This window comes from Amblyomma maculatum, chromosome 9 (assembly GCF_055883805.1).
Source record: "Amblyomma maculatum isolate TAMU_Amacu chromosome 9, ASM5588380v1, whole genome shotgun sequence".
NCBI classification, from domain to species: domain Eukaryota; kingdom Metazoa; phylum Arthropoda; class Arachnida; order Ixodida; family Ixodidae; genus Amblyomma; species Amblyomma maculatum.
In genome coordinates, this window is record NC_139352.1 from 90,966,621 (window position 1) to 90,979,425 (window position 12,805).

A 12,805-nucleotide genomic window follows, 5' to 3' on the forward strand; every position below is an offset into this window, starting at 1 on the left:
GATCAAGCGCTCCCCAAGAACCAATTCGGCCACCCCCGTCCAAATTGTCCAATGGAACTGTCGGGGCTTCCGTTCCCGCGCAAAGAGGGCGGATCTCCGACTTTACCTTTCAACTTTCGACTCTCTTCCCGCGGTGGTTGCCCTCCAGGAGCCAGGGAGTGGCGTCACCCTCACAAATTACATCACCTTTCAGCAGGACCCCTCTTCCTGCGTCTGCGTGCATAAAAATTATACGGCTACTCTAGTTGACTTAGAACTTGACACTGAATATTCCTACGTGATGGTGACACTTCTTCCGCTCAAGAAACAAGATGCGCCACTCCACGTACTCAACATCTACTGCTCCCCCAGACTCAAAAATGTAACGTTCGCAGCACTCTTTAGCCGCGCTCTAAAGGCTGCGGGCAGGGACTCCTTGGTGATTGTGGGTGATTTCAACGCCCACAGTACACTCTGGGGATACGTGCGTGAAGAGAAGCGGGGACGCAAGCTAGCGGAACTCGCGTCCACGCTGGGCCTGACTCTTCACACTGACCCTGCATATCCAACACGGATGGGTAATTCAGTGACCCGGGATACATGCCCGGATCTCACCTTTACCAAAAACATTGTACACGCAGAATGGATCAACACCGAGGAAACCCTCGGTAGTGACCACTTCCTTATCAATACCACTGTAAGAACTAAACCATTGGCAAGACCCCACGCACAAGCTCGGCTACCCGACTGGAATAAGTTTCGGCAAAGCTACATCAATTCGGCCTCTATCCACGAACAAGGATACCACGCGTGGGCACAAGGATTGGTTACACATCTTCATTCGGTGGAAACACAAATTCAGCTCTCGGAGGCCACTCCAGAGGTGGACAACCACCTTCTGCACCTTTGGGAAGCGCGGCACAGCCTCGTCCGCAGATGGCGACGCCAAAAACATAACAGAAAGCTCAAAATTCGTATCGCCGAGCTCACTCAGCGAGCGGCAGAGTACGCGGCCCAACTCGCCGACTCAAACTGGGTAGACCGCTGCCACACGGCGGCCAGACAAATGTCGAGCCGGAGCACGTGGCGCCTTTTTCGTGCCCTAATTGACCCGACTCAAACTCGCGCCGAGACACAAAAACATCTCCAACGAGCTATTCATAGCTTCGATGGAAATACATCAAAATTAGCATGCAAACTGCGCGAAGAGTATCTTTGCACTAAGCAGGACACCGGAGGACCCGCGTACTCGTATGCAGGTTCAGAGAACGCGGATCTGGATCAACCGTTCCAGTTGCATGATCTGAAGGCGGCCCTGGCTAAAATGAAACGAGGAACAGCACCGGGCCGGGACAAGATAACTGTGAAACTACTTGCCAATCTTCCCGACCCCGCCTACGAAGCCCTACTCGCTTTCATCAACTCGATCTGGCTTGGTGAGGCACCTCTACCAATTGAATGGAAGACCGCCCTGGTATCTTTCATTCCGAAAGCCGGCAAAGCCATAAACACAGACAACCTCCGCCCCATCTCCCTCACGTCTTGTGCGGAAAAGCTGATGGAGACCATGGTGCGGAACAGGCTGTCTGGGTTTCTGGAAAATAAAAATACCTTCGCAGACACCATGTTCGGTTTCCGCCCGCAAAGGTCCGCTCAGGATGTTCTGCTTCAACTCGATCGAGAAATTCTCAACCCTGTCGAATATCCCTTCAACGATACGGCAGTACTCGCCCTTGACTTGAAGGGGGCTTTCGACAATGTCACACACGAAATCATACTGCAACATCTCTCCCAGACGAACTGTGGACATAACACATTTCAGTACATCAAGCAATTTCTCTCAGATCGGCAATCTTTCATCCGAATACAAGACGAAGAACACGGCCCATATAAACTGGGAACGAGAGGCACCCCACAGGGTGCGGTCCTCTCGCCATTACTTTTCAATCTGGCCATGATGAAACTCCCGGCTCAGTTGGCGACGGTCGAAGGCATCCAGCACGCGCTGTACGCCGACGACATAACCATCTGGGCCAAACACGGATCGGTTGGAGACATTGAGGCCAACCTGCAGCAAGCGGCGCAGATCGTAGAGGCTTACGCCCGCCGCTGCGGCCTTCAATGCTCACCGTCCAAATCCGAATTTGTGCACATTCGCCCGTCGCCTAAGTGCACCACAAAAATGGAACTATCCCTGGCCAGCGGTCCAATACCCGAACACGATGAGATTAGAGTACTTGGTCTCCTGATCCACAAACATCGACGGGCTGATACAACACTAGCAAAACTGCGCAAGGTGGGGGACCAGGTGGGCCGGATGGTGCGCCGGGTTTCCAACAAACGCGGGGGGTTACGGTGCACAGACGCTTTGCGGCTGGCGCATGCATTCGTGACCAGTCGAGTACTCTACTCGACTCCTTACCTCCACCTGCGCAGATTTGATGAGAACGCTCTCGAAGTGATTATCAGAAAGATGTACAAGCGTGCCCTCGATCTCCCGATCAACACATCCAACCAGCGCCTTATGGGTCTGGGGATGATAAACACATTCGCGGAGCTCCGAGAGGCGCACTTGACTAATCAATACACAAGACTTTCAAAAACGCCGTCGGGACGCCGCCTATTAGCCCGACTACAGATCCACCACCCAACATTTACGGAAGAGCGCGTACGCATTCCTGAAATCTGGAGATACGCCCTGCACGTACGCCCTCTTCCGGCCAACATGACACGTGACAACCACAGTGGCAGGCGCCTTGCGCGGGCGGAGGCACTGGCCCGTCACTATGGGAACAAACACGGAAATTTCTAAGTGGACGCCTCCGGCCCTCACCATGGGGGTTGGTACACAGCCGCAGTCGTCCATCAAAAAATCACGGTGAATGGCCTAACGTTCCGAGCTCAAGACATAACACATGCGGAAGAAGTTGCCATCGCGTTAGCCGCCGCAGACAAGGACTCACGAGTCATCATCACCGACTCGAGAGGGGCCTGCAGAAATATTAACAGGGGTACATTCCTCTCTTTGCGCACCGCATCCTTCAAAACAGCGACTACCTCGGGACCCCCGCGTCTCGAACGATTGTATGGGCTCCAGCTCACATGGGCCTCGAAGGCAATGAAACGGCCGACGCCGCCGCCCGCGCGCTCACTCTCCGGGCAACGCCTTCAGACCCTTATGATACGGATCTCGAACCCAATCCGGCTCTCACTTTTCGAGAAATTATTGAATTATTTCAATTCGGCCATGCAATTTATCCTACGCCTTGTAAGGGTCTTACAAAGGTGGAGGAACGCACACTCCTCCGCCTTTACACCAAAACGCTGCTGTGCCCGGCAGTTTTAAAACACTTTGATCCTGCCTGTACAGGAAAGTGCCCGCACTGTGCGGAGAAGTCTTCGGACCTCTTCCATATGGTGTGGGCATGTAAGTCAACCCCGAACCTCACCCCCAAACCCAACCCCACCCGGGAGGACTGGGAGGCAGCCCTGCTCGGCTGCTCCGATCTGGCAAGCCAGAAGGCCCTGGTTCACCGAGCCCTAGCCGCAGCGGTCGCCAATGGGCTCCTGTAATGAGGAGCCCACCTAGTGTTTGCGTGAGGTTGCTCCGGCTACCTCAAGCTTCCTCCCAATAAAGGTTTTACACACACACACACCGCAGACAAAATGGCTGGTATTTACATATCAAAGCGTGGTTGAATTGGCCAGTCTTTTGTCATCGAGGCCACTTCAAGTCCATCGCCTAACACAAGTGCATATTAATTGCAAGAAGCTCTGCAACGTTCGACAGCAACACAGAAGGCAGCGGATGTAACCGCATCGGGTATTACTATAATCTGATTACCTTGAGTACTGCTATGCTTCAATTACTTTGATAGTTCACATTGAAACAAATTGCTGCTTAGGCTTAAACAGTGTAAACGTTTCATTCTTGGTGTATACCGCTAAAAGTAGGCATTACACCTTTGTTGTGCTCTGCGAGAGCTAGTTGTTCCACTTAAATTGTTAGGAAACAGCTTTCACTACTATTCTTCCGGTATGGTTTTTTGTGATGACCTATTTTACGGAACAACCTGTAGCTTTTTACTTTATTTTTACTTTTTATTTTTATTTTTTACTGAACATTTTACTTTTTGCACTATTGCAACAGCTCTCGAAAAAAGACACGGTCAGCCGACTCGTTATGCGGTCTCTAAATTTGCCATTGAAGTTCCCCATTAGATTCCACTGCAAAATAAGATATACAAATGATTTTAAAGAATGTTCCGTGGCTCCCCGCATAAGCAGCCTTCATAAACGAAGTCCAGAAACTAAGGGCAATATAGTATATTTAGGGTTTAAGCATTTCTCTTCAAATGCTAAAAATTTAAGCAATCGTGTTCGCCTTCATTGAAATAATGGATATAAGAGAATGCGATATTTGCTCCAGTGTGGAAAGTTTAGTATGGCTTGATATTCATTTCATTGTGCGAAATGCCGCCAATTATTGTTTGCCTCATCATTGTCTAGTAATTTCACCTATTTGTATTTGCCTTTTAACAGACGCATATTCAAAGTCTGCATCTTAACGAGCCAGTTGTAGTACGTGCAAAGTATGTGGCTTACACTTCAGAGAAACGTCTGTGTAGAATTTCGTATTTTGCTTTCACTAACGAAAGCAGAGCTACTTCGGCTGCTCCGATCTGGCAAGCCAGAAGGCCCTGGTTCACCGAGCCCTAGCCGCAGCGGTCGCCAATGGGCTCCTGTAATGAGGAGCCCACCTAGTGTTTGCGTGAGGTTGCTCCGGCTACCTCAAGCTTCCTCCCAATAAAGGTTTTACACACACACACACCGTATCCACAGAAGTGCGGCTCTCTTTTCCTGTGTACTAGTTATAAGAAAAAATGTGAAAACAGCGCGGATTAAAAAGGATTAAATCTGGTGCCATAGTGGAGGGCTTTGAAGTAATTTCAAGCACCTGGGCATCTAACCTGCACTGGCTTCTCTTCGTAAAGATAAAATCGGCGGTATCTCCTCTGAGGCATTGCACCCCGGCACACAAATGTCGTCGTGAATTGCAGCTGCTCAATTGCTTTCCTCGTGAATGTCGTGTAGCTTGTGCCACTATCTTGACAGCTGCGTTATGTGTGGAGGATGCCACGTTTTGTATTCATGTTTGGTTATCCTTCAGTACAGGGCAGAAGTACGCTATACAGCCGAATGATGAGATAATTAACAAAGCTTTGTAATTTTATATGGCAATTTATATTCGGAAAGACGACTGTGCTTTCTATTCATGTTAGGTTATCATTCAGTACAGGAAAGAGGTACAGCCCTGTCCACTTCTAGCTATAACAAGAGTCCTGCTTTCAAATCATCATTGCGTCCGACCCTGCCGCGCAATAAAGCTAAGTGGCAGGCAATGAGAAGCAGCACTTCCGGCTTCCTTTATGCTTGCATCGTTTTGCATCAATATGCGTCTGCGTGCGACGCAATGTTGCTTTGAAATGAGTCACCGTGTTATAGCTAGAAGTGGATGACCCTGTATGCTATCCAGCAGAATGATTAGATAATTAACAACGCTTTTTTGATTTTATATGTTAATTTATGTTTCGAAAGAGCTTGCCGACAGCAGTGGATATGACATGGCACTTTTGAATTTTTATATCGGTAACAGAGGTCAAAATGTCCAACAACAAAAAGAAAAACATCGTAACGCTCATTGAATTGGTAACGCCCAAGTGTTGGACCCTTGAGAAATGGCTTCATTTTGTTTTTATGCATCATGTACAAAACCTTTTCGTGTATTTGACGGCATTCAACTAGAAAAAGTGGCCGGTGTTTTCGCGCGCCGCGCAAAAACACATTGACCTATGCCTCGCGCCGCCTAAATGTAAAACAGATGAAAACAAACTGAAAAACGCCTTTTTACCGTTCCATGTTTAAAACCTCAATGCAGCTAGCACAAAACAGGAAGGAGATTGATCTTGCATGTTTACTGCTTTCAGTTTGGCATTTAATGAGTCCTTAGGGCAAAAGCTAATACTAATGTATGGTTAAGTTTGTATTAGAGTTTACAATTAGGGATAAGAATTTGACTAGATTTATTTCGTTGCGTATCATGCAATCAGATATAATGTATCTAGAGCACACATGCTTATCTAAGAGATTTTTAAAGTAGGTTTGCTGAATAATCTGAAACGAATTGCAAAATTCCCTGCCCCTTTAAGAATATCACAGATCCCAATACAGCATTAAGATGAAGTAATATAACTGAGGCCCTTCTTATATGCGTGACATCAACGCGACTTGTCGCTTTTTCTCTGAATAATAATGTTAACTGAGAACCCCGGGTTGACAGGAATTTGTGGTAGCAAGCTCAGCTGTGCCGTTGTCGATTTAATGTTTACGTAATGCATAGCGAAAAACTCTCGCCCATTTACAGCCTCATAATTAGGCAGGCTAATTATACGAACGCAGCAAATTTCGCCCAAAAAGACTATGGTATGCACGGTGGAATTGGAGGCCCCAATTATCGGCAATAAGTTAATTTGAGCAAAGTAGAGTTCTGCGCTAGTTGGTAACACATAATAAGTGGGAGGCTTAGCGCGGAACAAACAAGGACAAGAGAGGCACACAGGACGAGCGCTCGTCCTGTGTGCCTCTCTTGTCCTTGTTTGTTCCGCGCTAAGCCTCCCACTTATCAAGTTAATTTGAAATTGAAAAAAATATTACTAAGAAAACAATAAATGCGTTACAGAACGCGACATACGACAATAATTGTAGTGTCTTGTGTTAGCCAGTATCCACAGTGTCTTATGTAGCGGCAATGCTCAAACTCCAACCGAACTGGCTGTAATTGTAGAGGAGGAACGCACTCAGTAACGGTTGAAATTAATGGGCATTATACAGCCAGTTCGGTTGGAGTTTGAGCATTGCCGCTACATAAGACACTGTGGATACTGGCTAACACAAGACACTACAATTATTGTATCTCGCGTTCTGTAACGCATTTATTGTTTTCTTAGGCACAGCGGCTTTAGCTGTATGCACATATTTTGCTAATAGGAGTGCCAACAGTCACAACGTAACGCTCGGGTTTAATTTAGTGCCATTGGCCATATGGTAACCAGTTTACAAAATTGCGTAATGATTTGTGTTTTGTGTTTCTGCGACTTTCCTCCGCCTGAGCAATCTCAGGGATTATCACTACTTCCTTTCGCCCATTTAGTGTTATCAGTACAGCCGTAAGAATGGTTTCGAAGCTTGAGCAATCACAGGGATTATCACTACTTCCCTTCTCCTATTTAGTGTTATCAGTCCAGTCGTAAGAATGGTTTCGAAGCTTCCAAGCTGAACAAAAGAGGACTGAAGCGCTATATGCAAGGTCACTAAGCTAGGCACCAATCGGTGATCAATAGATACAAAAAATATTAGAGCAGCTTTCTATGCGAAAACCTATACTTAATGTCTGGTGAGCTTTGTAATTTTTTGTGAATGGGTGTACTGCATTCTTTCTGAGCACGGTGCCATGCAGGAAGACGTGAATTGTGTTGTTAGCGGTGGATCTTATAAGCAGTACGAGGCTTGCAATCTCTTCAGTATTTAAATCAATTAAAAAAAATGCTGTTCCATAAACAAATGTGGTTCGCATGGTGTAAGTTTTGAGTGGCGGGACCAACCACTTTATGTCCAGGCTAAATGTCTATACACATGATGAGTATTGAGCGCGAACTATCCAGTGCGAAAAATAAGCATGATATTAACAAAACTGTCTTAATTTGATTTCTTTAGGGGAGGAAGAGTAAGTATACAAACTTGATTCAATATTTTCCTTTAAGCTTACTCACACGCTTTCAGATGTGCCTCCAATTGTTTATAGTAAGCCTTAACGCGTGGTTTATCAGGGCCAATGCACGGTTTTCGTTTCAGCATGTGGTTTGAATTATTTGCTCTAGATTGATGGTTTAAACTTTACTAAACCAACTCGAGCAGGAACATCTTAGAAAATTTTCCATGCGATGATTATCTACGTGCCATTACGTCCCACATTTCACAGGTAGCATTCTTTTTGGCTTCAGGAAGATGCCACCAAAACGATGACGCTGCTGCACGATAAAGCTCGAGTGCCAGGGTTCTGCAGTCGATCGCATATTTAGTTACCACTGTGCGGCAGTCGCGGCTCTGCTCTAGGAGCTAAACGCCACTGTGCTAGCTCACATGGTGGCCAAATGAACAACACTAAAACCAAGGACAAAAGAGTCCTTGCCGGTCTCCCGTCAGACTTCATGATCGGGAGCGCGACTATGCAACTGTTAGTGTTCAATAGGAGATTCACCTCTGCTCTTCGAGCAGTGGACGGGGCCGCCCGCTCTGCTCGTCCCGTTGGTACTCTTGGTGGTGCTCACTCGCTGGTCGACTCCTCAGTGCACGAACGCACTCCCTCACTGCCAGAGCCAGCTGGGCGCTGCCGGAGTATACCAGAGAGAGGGGAAGGAGGCTGCCAATTTGATCTTGAGCCGGAAAGCGGCGCGCAGTTCTCTGCCGCTACCGTGCGTAGCCATGACGTAAATGGCATTGGCGACGTGCTGGAGAGGGCCGGTGATGTATGGCTTTCCGCAGCCTTCCTTCCTCAATTTAGGCGTCTGCCGGGGTAAAACGCGTGCACGTACGTTACGGATGCGAAGCGAGGGAATAAAAAACTCAACACTACCTTTTTGTTACCTTCAGTCTTAAGACACCCAGACCAGTAACGCGTGTTCACCTGTAATCCGATATCCAAGCATTGTAGAGTTCTTGTGAATGATCAATCCACGCATGCTCCCGCCAATATTAAGTACATTTACATTGTTATGCACCAGAACAGAAGCCTTTCTCCTACCACTGTGAATTCACTCGTTGTGGCTAAAAACGACAAAGGCATGTTTGCACGCGTGCAACTCGTACGCTCATCAGCCATCATCCACGCAGAGTCGTTGCTGGCTATCGCGGAAACTAGGCGATGGGGCCGACCGCCGTTGTTCGAACAGCAGTGACTACACAAGCTTTATAGACACGGGAAACTGACAGGTCTACACTGGCCGTTGTTTAGCAGTTTCGCGTGACTACTGGAGAGCTTTGCTGCACATGCTCGAGGAGCAGCCGGCTGGCGCGCCGGAGCCGTTCGCTCCGGCACTACAGCGCGTGCGCCTCGCCGGTCTGCGCATTCAAGAGGAGTGAAGTCTTAGCCGCGGCAGACGCACTGGAGCCGGCGCGTGCCCAGCTGTGCGCCTCCGTTGCGTAGTAGTTGATGTTGACAATCAAGGACAGACAATCAATTCCAAGTACACTGTTTGAGCCATAGAAACGGTGATGTGTTACTTCGCTGAGCACCGAGCCATCTTTATGGCAATATAGAAGCAACCAGATTTTGAACAAAAATAAATATACATGTGTCACATATTGCTAATACTATGTATGTTTCATTGCAGCAGCAGTAAGCATGATGATCAAGCTAATCAGCTAAGAATGGCAAGCTCAACTTTAATAGCGCTACGTATATCCTGGCATAACCGAGCTAAGGCCAACAATGCTAACACAGGGGCCAGTTGGCTGATCGTAATGGGTAATACTGCGCTACTTGCTAGACGGGGGACAGGTGAAGAACAACACACGAATGAAGCGCAACATTCGTGTGTTGTCTTTCACCTGACCGCTGACCGAGCTAAGGCACTGCCATTTTTTGAAATGTTGCTCTCGGCAGGAGTGCACTCTACTTTGCGCTCAATGGGACAGACATAAGGGGGGGGGGGGCACTTTTCTGCGGCTGCTGCCAGTATCGACAACAACCTGCTCAGCTGCATGGTTGCGCTAGAGGACGACCCGTTTGGGCGGTTGACGCATGCACTTCCGAGAAGTCGGGATACCAGAAATGAGTGGCCGAAGCAGGCAACAGAAGGAAAAGGCAGAGACCAGTTAATGTGTGTCAGGGAGTTTAGGGAGAATATTCAAGCTTGGAAAAACGGGCGCGACAACTGGAAGTTTGCGAACTGAACGTCACTCAACGACATTTTCTCCGGCGGGGCGGAGTGTCGGATTTACTTTTTGTTTGTTTTTATTGTGTCACGGAGTGTTGAGATGAGTGGAGGGAGGATCAGAGAGATTTCTAATCACCGATATATCCGCGGTTAGTGAAGCTGTCTCAAAAATTCTTTCGGTGAGGTGACACGTTAGGGAGTACTTATCTCTCACTTTTTCTCTCGACCCTTTTGTTTCAATACATTTTAAGCGCTTCTATGTCCATTTAATCCCACTGGCCAAACACTCGCAATTGTGCGTTGTCGACGTCATTCGCAACATTGCGGACGTCATCTAACATCTGGCTGGAAGGCAACAGAAAGAAAAGCCAGAGACCAGTGAATGTGTGGGCGATGTGTCAGGGAGTTCAGGGAGAAAATGCATGCTCGGGAAAACGGGCGCGATAACTGGAAGTTTGCAAACTGAACGTCACTCAATGACCTTTTCTCCGGCGGGGCGGAATGTCAGATCTACTTGTTGTTTGTTTTCATTGTGTCACGGAGTGTTGAGATGAGTGGAGGGAGGATGAGAAAGATTTTTAATCACCGATATCTCCGCTGTTAATGAAGCTGTCTCAAAAATTATTGTGGTGAAGTGACAAGTTAGGGAGTACTTATCTCTCACTTTTTCTCTCGACCCTTTTGTTTCAATACATTTAAAGCGCTTCATTGTCCATTTATTCCTACTGGCCAAACACTCGCAATTGTGCGTTGTTGACATCATTCGCAACATTCCGGATGTCATCTAACATCTGGCTGAAGAGTCCATTTGCATGTTCATCTCCCTGCCAAACATGGAAAAAGCAGCCGTGATGCCGGACGATTAATTTACGCTCATGCCTCAAGGATGATGCGACCTCGCATTTTACCCAACAGCAGCTTGATACCCCAATATAGGCACTAGCTCCCACTGGACTGTATGGTAGCCCGTGGTTTTCTGCTGCAGTACAACCATTGCTGCAAATGTATCAAGAAAAGCCTTGAACGTGAAACGTCTGGTATTGTCGGTTATCAGCTGATCAGGAGAGTCAAAACGACAAAACTCCTGACAGCTTTATCAGGACACCCGGGGCAGTCGCTTTCCGCAGAAGCTGCTATTGAGCGAAAACGCTGAAATAGTACATTACGACGAGCACGAACTTGCACTCCAATTTGCTAAACGGCAGCGGCCCAATCAAATCGCAAGGAAGGATGGATCCCCCAGGGTTTCTTGCTTATGATTGGTGGAAGTAAGCCAGGTGGCCTTCCGCCTCGAGGCACTCTTTCTCGGCAGATGGAACAAGTTAGCATGTATTGACATAAGTCTGCCGTTATTTCAGTCCAGGTAGCGAACCTACGAAGCTTCTGCCATATCTTGCACTGCCGTGAGAGCTGGCGTCGTGATAGTGCCGCGTAACGGCGCGGTGCAGTTTGCACAGAATAAGGACTTTAAAACACTCACTAGAGGCTTCCTTGGCTGGCAGGCTATTCATAAAAGCTAAAGCATGGTCCTGCGGGAAATGCTCCAATTAACTTGCAGCAATACTAGCTAGACTGTAGTTAGAGGCTACCATACTACCGAAGGCTTGATAGTGCAATAGTGCCAGAGTAGTCGGCGCATACGTCTCTTCATTAAGACAGTTTATTAACTGCTGACAGATAAGTCTTCCGGCCGGCTGAAAACTGTAAACCTCCCTCTGTACATTATCTCGTGGATTTCGAAGACGAGGAACTCCCCGCGGCGCGCTCCTTCTCCAGACGCGTAGACAGCTGTCCTTATGTCTACTCATTCTCCGCCTGCCGGTTGGGTATCAGCGATCGGCGTTCGTGACAGCTCATAAGTGCAAGCATTGCCAGTCCCTTTTCGGTAGCGCAATTTGTTTTCGAAGGGTTACAGGGTCAAGGCCTGCCGTGCAAGCCGACCTCTTGGCTCACGCATGCGCTTCAGCATGTTAAGGCCATGTGGTCGATCCTGGCCATGAACCTTGTTTCCTCAGCGTATATTTTCAGTTATCACTGTGCGTAATGACGGTCAAGCGTTCTTTTTGCGTCGCTAAGTTATTGCTCGCCAATGCCACCAGTTACAGCTGGTCACGTCCATCTACTAGAGTGCTGCACCCACTCCGATATCACATGCATCTTTCTGGATAACAAATTCCTTGTTTAGGTTAGGTAGATTCAGGGCTGCTGTATGCGCGATGAGGCGTGGGAGCTTTCGAAACCTGCATTCCGGCTCATCATTCTATTCACAACTGGAAAATATCTTTGCCATCGCGCCAAGGGCGCTTGCAGTGGCTCAAGTTATAGGTATGAACTGGCTGTATGTATCCCAATGTCCTAAGATATCGCCGAAGAGTGCTGACTTATTTATGCGTAGGAAACTATAGGAATGCCCGAAATATCTTGAACCGTCCGACACCTGCCCCATGCAACGATATCCAAGCAAGGTCACCTGACTCTTTGTGGGATTGAACGTGAGGCCAGCAGCACTGAGCTTTCCCAAGACGCCTCTCAGGTGATCGAGATTGCTCATCGAATGTGTGGAAATAGATCACATCAGCCAGGTAGGCAAGGGTATGGTGGTATCTGACGTCACCGACTACACGGTCTACCAGCCTCTGGAATGTGCTCGGAGCTCCGGAAAATCAAATGCCATTCTTTTGAATTTACACAGCCCGCTATGAGATGAGAATGCCATTTTGTACTCATCGCCCGTAGTGAACGCAAAAATGCCAAGAGCTGAGTAATATTCTCTTCTGTGTTTGGGGTGTCCGCTCGTGGATGAGAGCGGCTTCCAAGAAGGTACTCAGCAG